Genomic DNA, 18,083 nt, shown 5'->3' with positions numbered 1-18,083 from the left:
ATTGAAATACAAATATGAATGTGAAAAATATAAACTCATGTCGAGTTGTTAGCTTGTCATAGAAACCCTGGGCGATGCAGCTTGAAGTTAGATTTTGACAGAAAAATGAGATGAGAAAAGTTTGATACATTGTAATAATTCTTTCATTCCCTCGCTGAACTAATTTTGCCCCTTTTTAATTGAATTGACAAAGTAATGTATTCTACCTGCCTTGGCTGACTAAGGACAAAGCAGATGGGATTTGGTGGGGAGAGGGGATCACAGGGAGAATTTAAATGTAAAACAGCAAGACAGATTTGATTCATTAAGAGACAATTTGAATTAAAAGAAATAACTTTTAACTTGTATGTTTGGTCTATGTATCAGAGTACAAACAGAGAAGAGAAATCGTAAAATGGTTGGTACTAGCACTTCGTAGGAATTGGGCTCTGGGATGGAATGTGACGTTTATTAGATGAGACATTGTAGCAAAAATCTATGCCAAGACATTTTTTGAGAATTGAGGCAATTATGCAAATAATTTGGGTAAAAATATTTTATCTAAATTATCCAGCTATTTGAGGTAACTGCATGTTTTTAAAAAAATCAATCTCCATAACTAATTGCCTAAATATTTCTATCTATTAGCATGCTATGGTAGACTTTGACTTAAAGCATAATAATTTTTAAAATATATTAATAATGTGCTATAAATATATGTATTTTCTTCCTTTTCTCTCTCACTCCCAGTTATGTTTTGAGCCCAAAATGATAAATAATAGCATTTGATGCCTTTGTCTTTTTGTTTTTTCACTGTTGTTGTGGTTGCAGTAAATACTTCAGTTATATCAGGGTAAAACTATTACTAATATGTTGACTGTCATTTAAGTGGAAACTTTTTAAATTTTTAGATTAGATAGTTACATAGACCTTTTCATATGAAGGTAGCACTTTGAAGAAAACAAACACACATATGCACAATGTCAATACTAGGTTCTTTTCTCTCCTGAATACACCAACTTTATTCTTTTATATTGAAAATATGAGTGTCAGTTCAGTTCAGTTGCTCAGTCGTGTCCGACTCTTTGCAACCCCATGAACCGCAGCACGCCAGGCCTCCCTGTCCATCACCATCTCCCGGAGTTCACTCAGACTCACGTCCATTGAGTCCGTGATGGCATCCAGCCATCTCATCCTCTGTCATCCCCTTCTCCTCCTGCACCCAATCCCTTCCAGCATCAGAGTCTTTTCCAATGAGTCAGCTCTTCGCATGAGGTGGCCAAAGTACTGGAGTTTCAGCTTTAGCATCATTCCTTCCAAAGAACACCCAGGACTGATCTCCTTTAGAATGGACTGGTTGGATCTCCTTGCAGTCCAAGGGACTCTCAAGAGTCTTCTCCAACACCACAGTTCAAAAGCATCAATTCTTCGGCACTGTTCTTTACAGTCCAACACTCACATCCATACATGACCACAGGAAAAACCATAGCCTTGACTAGATGAATGGTCAAATAAAGGCTCCCTTATATGTTTTCACAGCCATGTTGCAGACTTGGGAATTCCATATGATGAAAACTTGTGCCTGCAATTGTATCTTACTTGCTGCATGCCGCAGATAAGAGTTCTGGCCTAGAGTGTACTGAATAAATGTTACATTGTCTTTGTTTATCCCTTCTCATCTGTGTACTTTCCCATTAAGGCCTAATGTTCCATGATTACTCTGTTGTCTCTCACAGGGCAATGGGTTTTAGGTGCAAAATAGATAGTTAATTTGAAATACAGCATTGATGTGGACAGAAGAATCCCTCTCCATCAATAGAGTGCCTAAGATTTCAGGGAACAGGGGAACTCCAAGGTGACACTTTACGGAATCATCATAGCTATTCAAGTTCTCAGATTTAGTACACATACCAGATTTTCCTAGTTTTTTCATTTGTTGTCTTCAAAACTACAAAGCATTCAGGCATCACTTCCCATTGATTACCAGTGGCAGGGGAAATATATTATCTTTGGAGGTTTCAGCCATTGGTAGGTAAAAATGAAATGTAAACTTATTGGTTTTAATAGGATCGCTCTTATTATAATAAACAGATTCAACTGTAAAAGGTCAAGTTTCTTTCTGAATTATGGTAATAATGTAGCAAATACTTTTATAAGTAATCAAAGATTCTATAAATATAGGTACCTGTGTAGATGTAAATGTTAAAACATTCACAAATTATCCTTTCAACTTCTGGGATCTAAAAATCAATAGGGGTCACAGGGTTTCATAGAATTGCTCTGCTTTTTCTTCCAACATAATTTAATAATACATTTTACAGATGTTGTTTAAACATTAGGCACAGATTGTTTTGTCAATAAAACTAAACAGAGGCATGACACAAAAGCAAGGAAAACAGATGTAAAAAGAAAAAAGAGTGCACCAAGCAAGGAGTGCTGGGTCATTTGTTTCCTATTCACTACAAAATGAAAGTGCAGAGTATACAGTGATTTTCCTTGCTTAGGAATCACCTAGGGATGGAACCACGTCACACGTAAGAGGTAATTTTATTAAGCAGGTGGTCTAACTTCTTCCCTTGAGAATTTAAGTGTAACCTACATTTAAGGTAGACTTCCTAATTGATCAATGGAGTAACAGGTGCCCTATTTTTAAAAGGAGGAGGAAGAGAAGGAAACATATAAATAGAACAGCTCTCCAGCATCTCAGAATGGGTTGTTGTTCTCCAAGCCATAGTTAATTGCTATGCTTTTCACCTTGAGTGTCAATTCTAATATTACCTTTATAGGAGCTTACTCTGGGCTTAGATTAGAGCAATGAGTAATACTCACTAGATAAAAAACTGTCTAGTTGCTCATGAGAAAATATTGAAATCAGTCAAAAAATGTATAGCTTGTATATTGCCTCAGACAGAGCTGGCGAGGCGCCAGGCAGGCAGGGTATTATTTAGGAAAGCTGAGCAAATAGCTCGCAGGGAAAAGAGCTGTGAATTTTGAAACCTTCAGGTATTGTCATGTCAGAGAGTCTTAGGAGTTCAACAGAGATGCTGCTTTTGTCTGCAGATTTTAAAAAATTTCCAGCAAACAAGCCTCTTTGAAAATGACTCTGCAGTCAGTGAAATATACTTTGTTATAGGTTTTATTCCTTAGTTTACTCAGGTTTCGCCCACTGTGTTCAATCAGATGGCTAATACTAGGAAAAATGGAAACTCCTCATGAAGGGTAGGTGTTGGCCCACTGCACCACATGGAAAAACCCTGCCCCTTCTACCAGACTAGGACCCTGAGTCTAGGTGAGAAGAGAAACAGGAATGGGTGGGTCGTAAGAAGATGGATCAGAAAGTCCAAACACTGTTTTGTGTATCTGCTGTTTCTCCTCCAACCAACATTCAAAGCCAGTCTCTGAGCTTTTCAGGACAAGAGTGTGACGTCTGGAGCTTAGAGTTGGTATGCCTGAGGATGCTTTCAGGACCACTTAGGGTTGGGGTTCAAGCAAGGCACAGAGAGGAGTGAGCTGGGAGACTGATTCCATCATGAACCCAGTGTTCCTCCACATCCCTTTCAAGGCAGTGAAACCAGTGGCTTGGTGCTTGACCTTGAACATGGTGTGGAGGTCAGCAGGACTTGGTGCAAGTCCTAGCTAAGCAGGAACTCCTGGGGTGTCACCCAGCCAGCAGAGAGTGATTAACCATTGGGTCATTAACCATCAAGCACTGTGCTCGGAGCTGACTCCCTTACAGAGAGTGTGGGAAATGAGGGGCTGAGAGGCACCCTGGTCAAGGAGAAAAGCTCCAGCATCCACAGGTGGCTAAGGGTGCCTCAGATGGTAAAGAGTCTGCCTGCAATGCAGAAGACCTGGATTTGATCCCTGGGTCAGGAAGATGCCCCGTAGGAGGAAATGGCAACCCCTCCAGTATTCTTGCCTGGAGAATTTCATGGATAGTGAAGCCTGGCGGGCTACAGTCCCTGGGGTCATAAAAAGTCAGACACGACTGAGCAACTAACACACAAGGGACAAATTCCCATGGAAGCCTCATGACAACACACCATTTACATAGAGGGAGTCAGAGAAGGGAATATGCAGGGGAAAGAACATTTGGAGTCCAAACATGTCATCTGCCGTCCCCACTCCTCACCAATTAGATGCATGTCCTTGATCAACTCCCTTTGTCTCCCTGGGCAACAGCTTCCTCTGCCTTAAATGGATGGGTAGGGCTGAGGAATTGGTGGGACTCTAAGCCTCTTCCAGCCCTAATATTCTAGACAGTGTAAAAAAGTGAACAGAAGCAAGGTGAATGAAACATTTTTATTCCTGTTTTACATTAGAAGTGAAAACACACACACACACACACACATACACACAACAGGGCCTTTGATAAACAGATGAAAAGGATTATTCATTAAAAAGTTGTTACTTTTCTTCGTCTTAAATAAGCAAATCTAGCCCTTAAAATACAAACTAGATGAAATTAAACATTATCGCAAGACATGGAAAACATGCATGCTGTCACTTGTGGATTCATAATTAAGATAAATCAATTGATTTTAGCAGTGTGCTCTGAGTCTGTGAAGGGCATGACAGATAATAGGCTTGGAATTTCTGAAGTTATTGTACAGTAAAATTTGTTTTTTCCTCAGGCATTCAATCTTTTTTCTCCAGTGATTTTGTACATGACAAACTTTTTCGTGGGTGCATTAATAATCTATAAGTAATGGGTTGTCAGGTGTCAGTTAGATAAGATTAAAAGACTATTTAAGCATTATCCATTTGCTTCTTTGCATGAGTTTTATAGGTCAAGAGAAATAACTTTTTGAATTGTGGTTGTTTGCACATGCTGGTTTTTCCTCCCTCTCCCTCAGTCCCTCTCTCTCTCTTTCTCTCTCTCTCTCTCTCTTCTTTTCCCTCTCTCTCTCTCTTTCCCTCTCTCTCTCTCTCTCTCTCTCTCGTTTGGCTCTGCTCCAGAAGTACTTGCAAGAACTGTATTACATTACATAAATCCTGCGTGTAGGAGCAGATTCGAAATTCACACTGTGTGAATCAAGGGGACACATGTCTCTGCTGACTTCTGTAAACTTCTTTTAGTTTTGAAAATGTTACTCTTTTTCTTCTCAAAGGAAACTTTGTCAGGGGAAGCCTCCTCAGTAGAGGAACTGAAGCTCCCAGCTTGAGGAGTTTCCTAGCAAGTCAGGTTGAGGTCTATTCTTGTCAAATCTGTCTTAAGTGTGTTTACATATAGTTTGCCGTTCTGGTATTTTCTGCTTGCACAGACCTGATCTCCACCTATTTTGTGTCAACAGTTGCCGGGGCTGGTGTTGGGTGATTAACCATTGAGCACTAGGTCCCGGAGCTGTGCCCACAGAGAAGACCCCTCTCCCCTCGCACTTACATCACCCTCTGGCTTCAGGCTGCACCTACATAAAACAAACAGCATTTCTGAGTGGTTAAAGAGGCAGTCTGAAACAGTAAAAAAAAATGGGGCAAATGTTGCCTCCTTGTTAAATACGACAGTTTTCTCAAAAATGGAGAGGAGGCAGGGGTGCTCAGGGACGGAAGTGTTTCTGAGGGCGAATGTCGTCTTTGATCTGCATGGCTCTGATGGGCAAATGCCTGGAGCTTTGTGTAGACACTTGGGGTGTTTTTTCTTTTTTTAACTTTTTAAGGGGCAAGAGAACATTAAAGAAGAATCTAACAAAAACACGCCAACAACATGGATGTTTGTAACTTTGGCAAATACAGGACTGTCCCACTCCATGCCCTCATGGTCTTTGGGTATTTTCCTCCTGATTTTATTTCCACTCTTATGAGGTCTTTAAGCCTGACCAATTAATGTGGGAAATAATGAACTCTGTTGGGCTCTAGACACCTGAACAATAACAAATAAGCAAAAATACTTTAATCAGTTCCCATCTTTGAGAACGCCTTTTCCCTTTTACCCTCTTAACCAGTGTGGCGGAAGGACCTAAAGCCTCGTAAGATTAGATCCTGTCACTGACGAAGGAAAAAAGTACTTCCTTTTGCAAATACATTAACTCTTTCAGGCCCATGGGAATTATTGGTCTTGGATTCCAAATGTAACTTAGCTCAAAAATGTACTTCCTGTCATAGGAGACGTCTGGCATTCTATTGATTTGGTCACAATTTTTCAAGAATAATATATTGCCAAAGGATGGAATTAAATGCACCATGATTAAAAACATATATCTTTAAGTTTCCAGTACGTTCTACTTTAGGATGCTGATTTGAATGTAAACGAATAGTTTTGAGGATTGTTGTCTAGTGGAAGGGTTTTGTTGGCCTGTATCACTAGAACATCTGCTACGGTTGACTTTATTTGATCCCTAGTTTGAGTCAGAATTCATACGTACTTGGAAAGGGTAGGGAGTAGGAAATGTTGTAACGCTAATGGAAAGAATTGTATGGATCCAAAGATGTCAGGTCTCAGCCCCCACGACTGGTCACCTGGCAGGACTGTGTACAGACTGGACAGTGCGATGGTTATGGCTAGGATCCCCGTCCTCAAGGCCAAGTAGTGGCTGGAGGGCGTGACCGGAAAGGACAGATCAGAATCATTCTGAGTGAATGTAGTATAAGAAAGCATCTTGAGAATTAACTTGATTTTTGTCATGCTATTTTTCCTGAAATAGTAAGTTAACAAAGAGATAGGAGATTTTGAAGTTTATCAAAGGGAGGATGGATTAAAATTTTAGAAACACTGCAACAGAACGACAGAGTCCAAGTCTGGATAGAACTGTAGCATCCTTTGACAGATGAGGCTCAGGGCCTTACAATGTTACATTCTTAATTAGAGGTGAGGAGGGGGCTGTCCCCTGGTTCAGCGTCTCTTGCAGTCCACCATTATGTATTTTTGTTTTTAATTAGTTGATAATTTTTTTTTTGGCTGTGTTGGGTCTTCGTCACTGTGCACAGCCTTTCTCGATTGCAGCGAGCAGAGACTACTCTTTAGTTTTGTATCAGCCTTCTCACTGTGGTAACTTCTCTTACTGCAGAGCATGGGTTCAGCAGTTGTGGTACAGGGCCCAGTAGTCCTGTGGCATGTGGGATCTTCCCAGATCAGGGATTGAACCAGTGTTCCCTGCATTGGCAGATGGATTCTTTACCCCTGAGCCATGACAGAAGTCCTATTATGTATTTTTAAGAGCTTTATTGAGATATAATTCACATACTATGCAATTTACTTATTTAAAGTGGTTCAGTGGTTTTAAGTATAGTCACAGATATGTGCAACCATCCTCAGAGTCCATTTGAGAGCAATTTCACCACCTCAAAAAGAAGCCCTCTACCCTTCACCCTCCATACTTCCATCCCCAACCCTGTCACAGATCTACTTTCAGTCCCTATGGTGATTTTAGTCACTAAATTTGTGTCTGACTTTTATGACCCCATGGACTGTAGCCCGCCAGACTCCTCCGTCCATGGGTTGCCTATTCTGGACAGTTCATATAAATGTGATCAGGATACCTCTGGTCTTTTATGACTGGTTTCCTTCACTTAGCATTATGTTTTCAAGTTTCATTTACTTTGAAGCATGTGCCATACTTTTATTCCTGTTTATGACTGAATAATGTTTCATTGTATGGATATACCACATTTTCTTTATTCGTTCATTCATCGATGGACATTTGGGTTGTTTCCATGTTTTGCTGGCCTAAGAATTTGTTTATAAGCTTTTGTACCATTAGATATTTTGAGAATCATAATGACAGTATCCTCAGCAAACGTGCCTTAGGTTTTACAGTTGGCCAAGCACTTTCTATAAACACTCACCCATTTGATCATCACAGTTCCAGCACCTAAATGCTGCTATAATCTCAGAACCAGGAAGTGGCAGATTTCCTTCTCAGCTGTCATACGCTTTCCACTGGACACTGTTCTCACTCTTCTGCCCTTGGCCAGTGTTTTGACTGTGATAATTAGGAGCAGTGGTGTTCAAAGGAAAGGATGGCAGCTCAGAAGTGAAATGTACATTCTCTGAAGTTTCTCCAATGTGACTTTGATGGCCATAAGCATTTTTCAAAGATTTGACAAGTCCTCATTTGAAAGATTTTGTCATATACCTCAATTGAGAGATTTTGCCTTTTCAAGTGGATCTATTTACAAATAAGGACCTTACAGGTTACATATTGATATACAGTACATAAAGCTTAGGTTTCAAACTTTACTAATTGAAACAGAAGTGAACATTCTAAGGAATAGACAATAGGCCTCTCCATTCAGGTCAAACCTAATCTGTAACCAGGTGAAAAAAGAAATCAAGCTAAACTTTGATATACCTTCCGCATGACTGGAGACTCCAGGCCTGGAAATTTCTTAATTAGTGAAGGCTTGGAGTGTGGAGGCAAATAAAGGAGAGACTCTAGAGAAAGGAAAGAGCTGAAAGATTCTCCAGATTGGCACTAGGATTCTAGAACACCTTATGCGTGCTCAGCTGGTCACTTAACACAAAAGAGTGTCAGTTCTAGTCATTCAGGGGAAATTCTCTTTTGGGAAAAAAAGTGAATATTTGATTACTAGGATAACACATACACCCTGATTCCTTGGGACACTCACAGTTTATGCCTGGTACCCAGCATAGTTATCAATAACTTTTCTTTACTCCTTTTTTTAATTTTTTGGCCGTGCTGGATCTTTGTTGTGGTGCATGGGCTCTGGAGCATGTGGACTTAGTAGGTGTGATGCTCTGATTTGGTTTGCCTTGAGTCATGTGGGATCTTAGGTCCCAAACCAGGAATCAAACCCATGTCCCCTGCATTGGAAGGCAGATTCTTAACCACTGGACCACCAAGGAAGTCCCTAATATCCCTTTACTCTTAAAAGTGTCCCAGCATAGATGATAAATTATCTGGTTATCCTACTTATAATGGAAATTGACAGAACATTAAGATTTGTTTAAATAACTGTGTACTTATTCTGTAATGTTTAAGGGATGTTTAGTAAGATGCAATTTTATTGACTTGTGAATGTGGGAAAATGAGAATTTATATGATTCACCTTAAATAGACACATTTATTTTTCAAAGATATTATACCTAATTTAGGTTTTTGTTAGTAAAAGAGGTTTTGCTATATTATCCTAGATTATCCTATTGCTTATACATTGTGCTAATAATCACTCTAATTTCACATACTGTAAGTTAACCACTTCAAAAATATGTATTAGGTTAAACAAAATCAAATTTGGCAACTTGTCTGTCACTTGTAAGTAAATATTTTATAAATGCTATTTTGTTCTCTATGCTTTATATGGATACTTACAGTATGTATAACTACTGGCTATTTCTTATGCTAAGTCTAGTGATACATCCCTACAATTCATTCCATTGAGTTTGGAGCCTAAGGCTTTAGTGATCTAGAAGACAGCAAAGGAAATAGAGATCCTCTCCTAAGGGAGCCACCCTTGCTTTGAATTCAGTTCAGATTAAAGGATTTAGCAAACTGAGCTTCTTTTTTTTAAGAGTGAAGAAAATCATTTTCTAATTTGCTTTCAAGGAAAACTTTCTGTAATATATAACCAAGTGATGATGTATTTGCAAGGTATTTCAACTTATAAAGTCCAAAATGATGCTTGGATTTTGTTTTTACTTTGCATTGCAATTTTCAACTAATTAGCTACATCTTTTTTTCACTAGTTGCTTGGAAGAAAATTTTATATATAATTAACTTTCTCAACTGTCTTAGTTTCCGCTTTTTTTCAGAGTAGTTTGACAAATACACCTATCCCTTCTAGAGAAGGGGAACCTTTTCAGACCTCTGATGGATGGGCTTATTGTGATTTGAACACATTCCAATATTATGTTTCTAGAGTAGAAGGAGAGCAAAACACGTGCTTCCTTCTTCCCTCCCGTTCATTCACCTCCCCCAACCCCAGACACACAGATGATGTATTGCAGTCCTGGAACTGTCGGATCCTGGAGGAGGTTGAGAAACTAGAAGACAGTGCCAAAAACATGATTTCATAAGGTTTGACTTGAGATTGAGTCAACTTTCTTGAGCGTCTAAAAATCATGTTTCATGAAATTTTACTTCACAAAGAAAGGGAGTGTGGAAGGCTTGGACCCTAAAGCCTGCCAGTTACGGATCATTAAATCCAATAAGTAAATGTAAATCTAAAATAGAGAATTCCAACAAAAGATTTTGAAGTCAAATTCTTGTTTTAAAGAACAGAGTGTTATGTGCGAGATAGCTGGAATTCATTCCCTGAAAGGTTTGTTTATAAAACAGGCTTTAAAGTTATTAGGAAATGCTGACTTAAAAAAAAAAAGGTCATATATGTAGTTTTCTTTAAATGACTCTGATAAAGTTGAAAGAAATGCTACATAAGAAAATTGATGGAAAAAGAAAGAACAAAATTCTGGAATTCAGCAACTAGTTTCCAAGATGGTAATTTATATTAGAAGCTATTTTACAAGACTTAATTCTGCCCTTAAAAATATATATAGCAATGAATATAAGTAAAATGAATTATATAGTAATTAAATATTATACTTGCATGTTGTTCATGTTTAATTGAATAAAGAACAGTGCATGAAGAAATCACCAGTACTTAAGAAGGCATGGCATTAATTTTTATTATCAAATATATATGTAAGTATTCTTAAGTATACCTAAATATTAATCAAGATGATATAATTAATACTTTCTTTAATGGATAGTATAGAAGGCATTTTTGCTAACATATCCTGTTATTTAATGAAATTTTTTCTTAATAGTCAATAATTTTAGCTTCTTGAGCAAAGAAGGGTATGTATTATAGAATTACATTTCTCCATACTTAAATGGATACCTACCTTTCTGCTGGCTAGTCACTTATACCTAATTGTCAAGAAGCTTTATGGAGATGACTGAGAGTCATATCATTGTTTAGAAACCACAGTATTTTGTGAGAATTTTATGTTGATTTCTGTGAATAAGCTGTGACATGATAAAATAACAAAAGACGGTCTCCCTTAATCATCAGTGAATAAGTAGGGTGGTAAACACGGGGGAGTAGAATTGAGTAAAGGTGAAAATTACATTTTTGAGAGTAAACAAGTAGTTTTTCCTTCCTTTTGTCAGTATTGCGGAGGACCAAAGGTGCAAGAGTATAGGAATAGGGCAAAGCCATGTAGGAAAATTGCCCGTGGAACTGGGCAAATAAACCTGGTGTTCGGGCCTAAAGGATGTCCACTATGATCTGGCCACCCCTCTGGTTCACACCAAGAGAAGACTAAACATAAGAATCCAGTTTTGTGGAAAGGAACCTGTCAGGGAGTGGAGGATAAACCGGAGGATGAAGGTCAACTTTAGAACGCGGTGCTACCAGAACTGGCTCAGAAAACTATTCAGGTATCCAAAGATGAAGAATAAAGGAGATAGGTGGAATTAACAGAAGCGGGGAGAAAAAGTCCAGTGATAAACATTTAAGGGCAGAGACACAAAGAATAGAGCAAAACTTCCTGTATTTCTTTTTAGCATAACTCAGGGTTCGTCTTCCATTCTTCTCCTCTGATTCCTATTTTTTTAAAAATGCAGATGGTAAAGCTCAGTTTTTAGATGATCCCATGTCTCAGATATTTAAGACTTTTGCTCCCCTTTCAACCTCCTACTGCCCCCTTAATAGGACTTGAGTTCTAAACAAATAACTAGGTAAAAAGAAATACACCTCTGTTTATTTTGACATGGAATAAAGCTCTAAAGCCAATCCATTATCTTCCTTTCCTTTGTAAAAAAGGAGACCATTTGGTCACAGGAAGAAATTCTAATCCATGATTCCATGAAAAAAGGAAATTTAAGAATTCTTTCTCTAACTCAGTTTTCAACCACCTACAAGGTGTCCAGTTCTTAGTACTTCACAAAAGAAGACTGTTTTCAAAGTAAAATGGAATTTTTAAAAACATATACCTTGATGTTTGGAATGAAATGTGGAAATGCAAACAGGATGTTTCTCAACCTTAAAGGATACTTAACTAAAAGGATTACTTTGTAAAATGCCCAATCTGTGGCAAATTTGAGCATCATTCTATTAAGCTAAGGTGTGAAACTATTTTAATGAGTAAGAAAAGCAAACTGTCCTGTTATTATATTCCTGACATTATACATCTGAGTTTTAAGGACTGTAATGCCTGGACCTCAATATAAAATTCTAAAAGTTTCTTTTACATCTTTAAACAAATAAGCTTTTTAAAAGTCACCTTATCAATTTGGAAAATTCCAAAGATTGTGTGTATTTCATGGATATATTTCATCTTAAACTATTTTATGGGTATTGAAGAATGTGTTTTTTATTGTACATTCAGATTCAAATTTTTGTCATCCTCTTCATTTCTCTTCAAAAACATTGTTTCTTCTTTATGTTCAAGCTCTAATGTATATTTATGTATTTGTACATATGAATTTAAAATAACTATTTTACTAATGCTTCTTAAAATGACAGTGTTTTAGAGGGGAATATGTTCATGTGAGTTTACATAAAACCCAAAGATCTTTTTTTGGTTCTTGGTGTTTAGAAGATTCTTGGTAATTTAGAATATTCCACAATGGAAAGTAAAGCATTCTGTCACAAAAGCAGGGAGGATGAGACGCAAGGTCAAAGGGCATTTTGGAAACAAACAGCTGGACCAGTTTATTTAAACAGATACAGGGATGGGGGAACTGACCTCTGTTTGACTTATAGTGGGAGGAGCAAGTATGTCATTTTATTACTTTGCCCAGAAGGAAAATGTTTTCCTATCTGAATTCAACCCAAGCCATCTAAACACATGACCTTGCTGTATATAGCTAATTCCAAAGAGAATACATATAAGACATTTGACGAAAATCATAAAATACACTGAATAGAGTCGAATGTTGGAATGGTTTTAGAATTGAAAAGGTGGTATTGTTTTTAAAAATAAAATATTTTGCTATTTATTCAGTTATTTTCAGATATAGATATCTACCATGACCCCAGATAATACTATGTATTTCATATAAATATAGGAATTATAATTCAGTAGCATTCTGAGAGTTTATTATGCCCTACATGTACTGATAATATCCATCATATTGAAACAAATATTGTTTTTAATTAAAGTTTACAAAAGTGAGGCCTTCCAAGTATACCTACTAATGTGGTCAAGAAGTTTGGATAAAGTGATGTGTCCTTAGGTTTTCAAGGTTTTCAAGTTTTTAGTTAATGAAAGGATTCCTACCTTTATACCTGCATATCCTTTAGGTAGCCCACATCTGTGTTGTGAATAACAACAAATGGTTATTGCCACCCAAAGAGAAGCAACTAGCATCCTGTACCTGGGGCCCTTAACTAAGAGGCTGGGGTGAGATGTTTGCTCTCTTCATGGGGACCTGAGGAGGCCTGAAGTTGCTGCATTTAGTATTGCTCGCAGAGGCATGTAGAGAGACTCAGCATTTTGAGCAGAGAGTGGCCCAAGGGGTGAGTGGACTCAAAATCCTAGAACTCACATTCTAGAAGGAACTTGTTAGGAATCATGGATGTTTAACCTAGGGAGAAGAGGGGAGACCTATGGGGCACAGTGGCTGTAGAAAGGCTATCTGAAGAAATGAGATTAGAATTGTTTAAATTACCCCAAGAAGTTGTCCTGGTGAAAGGATTTTAGATCAGGTAAGACAGAACCTTCTAACAGTTATTGTGTCTGTAGAGGAAGTGGGCTCTCTGATAAGGTAACCAGTGCTGTATTAGAAATAGTCCAGCACCCAGAGAACAGACTTGTGGTTGCCAAGGAAAGGGCTGGGAGGGGGGCGGGGAGTGGGGAAAGGATGAACTGGGAGTTTGGGGTTAGCAGATGCAAACTAGCATATATAAAATAGATAACCAACAAGGTCCTACTATATAGCTCAGGGAACCATATTTAATATCCTGTGGTAAACCATAATGGAAAAGAATATGAAGCAGAATGGGAATATGTGTATAACCGAGTCACTTTTCTGTGCAGCAGAAATTAATGCAACATTGTAAACCAACTATACTTGAATAAACTAAATTAAAAAAAAAAAAAACAATCTAGCAGAGGCTACCCATCAACCTGGTAGGGATATCAGAGAGAGGGGATTCGTGTCAGTGACCAAGCTAGGTGATGATCAAACCTGATAGGTGGCTTTTCCGGTCCCATGGGTTAACTGTCATGGATTCAGACCTGAGATGGTTATCATGAACTGGTCTTTGGAAATCTGAATGTATGAGTTTGAAGGAGGCAAGTTTTGGAATATAGATAACCCAATTTGCTGAGTCTTCTTCAGTTCAGTTCAGTCGCTCAGTCATGTCCAACTCTTTGTGACCCCATGAATCGCAGCATGCCAGGCCTCCCTGTCCATCACCAACTCCCGAGTTCACTCAGACTCACGTCCATTGAGTCAGTGATGCCATCCAGCCATCTCATCCTCTGTCGGCCCCTTCTCCTCCTGCCCCCAATCCCTCCCAGCGTCAGAGTCTTTTCCAATGAATCAACTGAGGTGGCCAAAGTACTGGAGTTTCAGCTTTAGCATCATTCCCTCCAAAGAAATCCCAGGGCTGATCTCCTTCAGAATGGACTGGTTGGATCTCCTTGCAGTCCAAGGGACTCTCAAGAGTCTTCTCCAACACCACAGTTCAAAAGCATCAATTCTTCGGCGCTCAGCTTTCTTCACAGTCCAACTCTCACATCCATACATGCCCACTGGGAAAACCATAGCCTTGACTAGATGGACCTTTGTTGGCAAAGTAATGCCTCTGCTTTTGAATATACTGTCTAGGTTGGTCATAACTTTTCTTCCAAGGAGTGAGTGTCTTTTAATTTCATGGCTGCAATCACCATCTGCAGTAATTTTGGAGCCCCCCAAAATAAAGTCTGACACTGTTTCCACTGTTTCCCCGAAGTGTTGGGACCAGATGCCATGATCTTCGTTTTCTGAATGTTGAGCTTTAAGCCAACTTTTTCACTCTCCATTTTCATGTTCATCAAGAGGCTTTTTAGCTCCTCTTCACTTTCTGCCATAAGGGTGGTGTCATCTGCATATCTGAGGTGATTGATATTTCTCCCAGCAATCTTGATTCCAGATTGTGCTTCCTCCAGCCCAGCATTTCTCATGATGTACTCTGCATAGAAGTTAAATAAGCAGGGTGACAATATACAGCCTTGACTTGACGTACTCCTTTTCCTATTTGGAACCAGTCTGTTGTTCCATGTCCAGTTCTAACTGTTGCTTCCTGACCTGCATATAGGTTTCTCAAGAGGCAGGTCAGGTGGTCTGGTATTCCCATCTCTTTCAGAATTTTCCACAGTTGATTGTGATCCACACAGTCAAAGGCTTTGGCATAGTCAGTAAAGCAGAAATAGATGTTTTTCTGGAACTCTTGCTTTTTCCATGATCCAGCGGATGTTGGCAATTTGATCTCTGGTTCCTCTGCCTTTTCTAAAACCAGCTTGAACATCTGGACGTTCATGGTTCACGTATTGCTGAAGCCTGGCTTCTTAGGCATAGCTTTTTTTTCTTTTTTTGGTCTTTATACACAAGTAGTACAGTCATCAAAATCCCGAAGTCTGCAAAATGTTGTCATCCTTATTCCTGGACTCAACAGTGAGGTTGTCGCCACTAGTGACTGGCTCAAATCAGCTCATGTTTAGATATCTAGTCCAGAATACTCTAGATGGGTGGTACAGTAGTGGCCATGCTCTGGTCAGGACATTGTGGTGGTGAGGGGGGTATGCTTGCTACCGTTTGCCAAATTATTAACATCTCTTGGGTTACATGTAACCTCAAATAAGTCACTTAATTTCTCAGAGCCTTGGCTTCTCATCTGTTAAAAAAGACTCTTATTTTTAGATAAGTAATATATATTCATAAAATATTATGTTTTTAAAAGAACTTGAAAAAAGTTGTCAGAGTTCCTTTCAAGAGAATGCAGATTTTGAATAATACCATAGATAAAGAGGCATTTTTGCTCTCTTACCTATGTTAGTTACTATGAAAATTACTTTTGGTATATGCAGAATATTAATATTAAATAATTTTCTGATTGGTCATGCAGTGAAGGCAGCTAATGAAAAAGCAGATTTTTTTTTCATTTTAATTGGTTATTTCACATGGTGTTTGTGCTACACCTGTGCTTATAATGAGAATGGAGAATTAATCTAACCTTCTGCTCACATGATTCCAATTTTCATGGTTTATACAAGATAATGATAACCTGATTTGCAACACAATTTGTTGTAGATCCATGTTTTAAATATTTTTATTAGAAGTTCGGAGACTTCATGTATGAGAACCAACTTAATATATGTTGTCAATAAGAGTTAACGCTAACCAATGTCTTTTTAGTTGGATTCCAGTTTCACTCGTTATTTTAATTACTTCTAAGATAAAGAACATAAGGATATAAGATGTTGAGAATCTTAAAATGTCATGAAGTATGCATTTTTTAATTTAAAAACCCTATGTCTGCCTGTTTGAAAGTGAAAAGTGAGAGTTGCTCAGTTGTGTCCAACTCTTTGCGACCCTATGGACTATAGAGTCCATGGAGTTCTCCAGGCCAGAATACTGGAGTGGGTAGCCTTTCCCTTCTCCAGGCGATCTTCCCAACCCAGGGATCGAACCCAGGTCTCCCACATTGCAGGTGGATTATTTACCAGCTGAGCCACAAAGGAAGCCTGTCTGTTTAATGGCTTGTATTTTAGGAACTGTTTTCCTTCCTGAAGTGGGCAGACTTACCAACTAAGATTCATGCTGGAATGGAGGTCCTTTATGTATTTTTTTTTAAGTTTGTGGCAGCACTACATACCATGTGGGCTCTTGGTTCCCCAACCAGGAATCAAAATCACATCCCCTGCATTGGAAGTGCAGAATCTTAACCACTGGACTGCCAGGGAAGTCCCTAGACTGTGGGTCCTTTAATTAAAACAGCACAGTGTTAAAATCTTCATTGCGTTTTTTTATGTGATACTCATGTTGGATATGAACTTCCCAGGTAGCTCAGTGGTAAAGAATCTGCCTTCATTACAGGAGACGTGGATTCAGTCCTTGGGTCAGGAAGATCCCCCGGAGAAGGAAATGGCAACCCACTTCAGTATTCTTGCCTGGGAAATCCCATGGACAGAGGAGCCTGGGTGGGCTACAGTCTCTGAGGCCTCAAAGAGTCAGACATGACTTAGCAACTGAGTACGCACACGTTTGATATACTCAAATCTGAGTTGAGAACTAAAAGCAGTGTACTATTTCAAAATCTAATATGTCCGATTCATTTTATGTATTTGATGTGAAATGCTTAGTATTACAGGGTGCAAAAAGCTCTTAAGAGAGAAATTTCATGAGCATAGCTTTGGAGAGCTTGTACTAACCACTTGGTAAAATTTTCAGTGACTAGCCACTTTTTTAGGGGCTACAAAAATTGTAAAAAGAAATCTTATTAAGACACTTAAGTGTCTTCAAGATTTTTTTATTATACATGTTCAGGAGTAGCTGGAGAAAGCAATATTTAAGTTCAATTACTGTACAGCCATGACCTTGCCTTGACCTCAGACTTGGCATGAGCAGTGCATGCATGCACGCGCGCGTGTGTGCACACACACACACACACACACACAAAGCCACCCCAAGAATTCTCTACCAGGAATGCATTTCTCTGAAGTCCCCAGCAGTGTGAGTTAGTGGTGATAAACTCCAGACATTTTTTCATTTGATGGTGTGCTGCCATCCTGGTTCATTATCTTAATAGTGGGCATTAAAATAGAATTAGGTTTGCAAGAGGTAGGGAAGGTTTTGATAAAAATTGTAAAAAAGAAGTCAGAGAACAGAAGATTGAAATGTCACTAATTAGGAGAGGGAACAGATGCCCTTATGACCATCTCTCTTGCAACACCAAATTTCCCCTCTTGCAGTTGAAAAGAATGGTAGCCAGTATTGTATCCTGAAAACTCTGCTAATTCCCCTATGAAAAGATGAAATGAAAGTGTCCAACTGTGGTAAAACAGGCAAACATAAATCAACTCAGAAACCCTGCGCCTGTGTACTCAGAGGTCACTGGGGGTTACAGGTTTTGCAGCATGTGAAGCTGCACCGAGAGCGATGGAGAGAACCATCTTGCCCAGACCGAGCTTTGCTTTCACCGAGATCCTTCTTCTC

General features: G+C 38.8%; 1 protein-coding gene across 4 annotated transcripts in view; it reads left to right on the top strand.

Annotated features, from left to right (window-relative positions):
• MEIS1 (Meis homeobox 1) overlaps positions 1–18,083 on the top strand; it is a 144,895-nt gene that overhangs the window by 121,682 nt on the left and 5,130 nt on the right. The gene's annotated exons all lie outside the window — the stretch shown is intronic.

Source organism: Capricornis sumatraensis, chromosome 1, assembly GCF_032405125.1.
Source record: "Capricornis sumatraensis isolate serow.1 chromosome 1, serow.2, whole genome shotgun sequence".
NCBI classification, from domain to species: domain Eukaryota; kingdom Metazoa; phylum Chordata; class Mammalia; order Artiodactyla; family Bovidae; genus Capricornis; species Capricornis sumatraensis.
This window is presented reverse-complemented; position numbering and strand designations above follow the sequence as displayed.